A 3,357-nucleotide genomic window follows, 5' to 3' on the forward strand; every position below is an offset into this window, starting at 1 on the left:
ATACCTTCATGAAATATTCAACCCATGAACAAACCCAAAAATGAGCCAAATATAACAATAAACTTCCAAGGAAGAGATCTAAGCAATAGATAAGCAAGGTGTCGAATGTATACCTCAAAATGACTACAACAAAAGATTAGGTTCTGGATCTATAGCCTACCTTTCAATCAAGCCACCTCAAACTTCAAGCTCCTTCAAAAGAACTGCAAGAAATCACTCTTCAAGCTTACACACACATACACACAAATATAGGAGAGGGGCACAAAACTAGGGTTTTTGGACAGAGGAGACTGTTAAGGAGGCCATCCAAAGGGTATATGGCCTTTAAATAGGGTGCAACACCCTAAAACTTAGGGTTTATTAATCAGCCATCAACTCGTCGAGTTTTCCTCTCCAACTCGTCGAGTTGGTCCAAAAAGATGTGCGACCCAAGGCCTTTCAACACGTCGAGTTAAGGCCATCAACTCAATGAGTTCCAAGGGAAACTTGGATTTTAATATACTAACTATCATACCTGTGAATCAAGATGTTACAAAATACTTGTTCTAATTGAATCTCTAGCTTTAAAATTTGTAACGCCCGTAGATCCGGGCTATTCAATTTAGAGATGATAAGCATGAAAAATGACTTTTTTATGGAAGATTATTTAGAAGGGGTAATCTTAAGTAAGTTTTAGTATATGTTACAAGGATTCCGTACATATAAAGAACGCCGAAATCCGAGTTATAACGAAGAAGTTATGACCTGTCGAAGTTTCGCGACAAAACCGACACGACACAGCATGACGTAAATAGTGAATTTACGTTAGAGAAATATTTGACCTTAGCGATATAAATGAAATTCGTATAATACGTTAAACCGAGAGCGTGCATAAAAAGAACGTCTAAATCTGACTTCGTAGGAGGAAGTTATGATTTTTCAAAGTTTCAGCATTAGCAGTATGCAGCCCGAAATTCGAATATTAGATCGAGCGGTTTTTAGCCGACACAACCTAAACGAGAATCGAAGATCTCATTAATAGTAGTCTAACGACAAAAAGACAAACGAAAACGAAGTTCAGATGAAGGAGTTATGAATTTTGAACGGAGTTTTCCTGTCCCGACCTACTAAAAATAATATATTTATAATATATTAAAAATAAATTCAAAATTAACCAACGAAGTCTAATCAAGAGTTGTAGATCATAATCTCACCTACGCATGGATATAAAGAACGTCAAAAACGGAGCTCGTATGCCAGAGTTATGAATTTCTGAAGTTCGGGGCATGAACCCCAAGGCTATGTCAGAACTCACGAGGTGAACATATGTAGTTCACGAGGTGAGCATTAGTGGCTCACGAGGTGAACAGATGATGGACGTCTTCTAGGGCAAGTGGCCATGATGAATGCAATGACGTATCGAGCTCACGAGGTGAGCATATGTAGCTCACGAGGTGATCCTAGCTCAGGAGGTGAATATTAGAAACTAACGAGGTGAACCCGGAAAATTCACCCTATAAATAGAAATCAAGGGTCAGCCGAGTTTGGTTGCTCATCTCTTACTCTCCCACTCCCGATACTCTCTCTAAGCCCTATTTAAAACCCACCAAAACCCCAGTATCATCACGAGACCCAAAAGCAAGTCCTGAAGCCCGAAGATCCCAAGAAGTGAAATTCCCGAGCCGAAGCTCTACCTGCGAGAAGCCGGTTTTATGAAGATCTTCGAGATCTACCGAAGAATACTACTTTTAAAAGTCGTAGTGCTGTCCGAGAATCGTCTAATCAAGTGAGTTTATAGTTACTTTCTTCAACCGCATAGATATGAAGTATTTTCTATGAAATACGTGTTATGTGTTTATATGTTGTTTGTTTACTTGAGATGGTTGTTGAATGAATGTTTTATAAAAAAATTTAAATGATTTAAACTATATATGTAATTTATATCTACAAATATGTTGGGTAGAACATGGGTAGATGAAATAGTTGGTGTGTGAGGAAAAATTAGTTTGAGGATGAGACGAAAGATGATTTAGATCATGAGATGAGGGTGACAGGTGAAAAATGAGTGAAACCTTTACCCAAACGATGGCCCCCGTCATTCAGCAAAGTACGGATGACAACCACGTACTATTCTAGACAGTCCTGTGGAACACTAGCAGGCTCGTAACTTGTAGGTGTTGTGGACTTGATGTTCACCGGCGTACTCTAAAAAACCCATTGATATGTATTGCTAGAGGACGTCTCGGAACCAATACTATCAAAAAATGACATAAACCTTGGTGACTATGAAGTTAGCGCCTGTTACATAAACCTTAGTGACTATGGAGTTAGCGTATGTTATATAAACCTTGGTGACTATGGAGTTAGCGCCTGATAGCTATGGATTTAGTACCTGATAGATAAACTTTGGCAGTAATGGACTTCGTGCCAGTTCCTTAGGTAAATCCTTAGGAATAAATGAAGGAATGATAGTCAATTCTTAGGGTAAAACCTTAAGAAATAAAGAAGATAATGGGGATGAGTAATTGGGTTGATTGTTTGATGATTGAATATAATAAACATATTATTGTGGGTTGAAAACCATATATGCTCACCAGGCTCCCAAGTGGGACCCACTCAGTTTTCTTGGCATTACAGGTAATGGTACAAGGGTATAAGTTGGTGGACTTGACAAGAGATTTCGGATTATAAATCAGTAGTTATAAATAACTGTTGTAAGGTCTATTTTATATTGTTTATGCTTTTGGTCTGTATCGGAACATGACATCCCGAGGTTTTATTATTTAATGAAAATACATTCTCTTTGAGAAACGTTTTGATAAATTTTATCATATTTTGTTTTGGGAACAAATTCCTCCACCTCCTGGAAACGACTTAATGTTTGGAATATATATATATATATATATATATATATATATATATATATATATATATATATATATATATATATATATATATATATATATATATATATATATATATACTTGCCAAATTCTGGCCACCACGACGTGGTTAAGTGGCACTACATAGATATTTTGTATTCTCCAAGTCAACTTAATGATCACGTAGTTTCCATTTACCACATCGTAGGAGTTGCATTTCACATTTTGGCACAAACATGAAAATTTTTCTAAATTTTTTCTAGTTTTCAGATCATTTTGAATCGCCTTAATTGGAGTTACGAGTTATGAGATATGCCCAAAATACTTATGGGGGGTTAAGCTGTCCAATAACATCGTTTCTGTGTCTTTTTCAACTATGTTCTCTTCCTTTTACATCCCAACTCCCATTTTAATTGTAATTGAATATTTTCAAGCATATTAAGTATCATATATCTAAAAATATAACATTTTAATCAATTATATTAAGATAATGACC

The sequence above is a fragment of the Lactuca saligna genome, chromosome 3 (assembly GCF_052625555.1).
Source record: "Lactuca saligna cultivar CGN05327 chromosome 3, ASM5262555v1, whole genome shotgun sequence".
Taxonomy (NCBI): domain Eukaryota; kingdom Viridiplantae; phylum Streptophyta; class Magnoliopsida; order Asterales; family Asteraceae; genus Lactuca; species Lactuca saligna.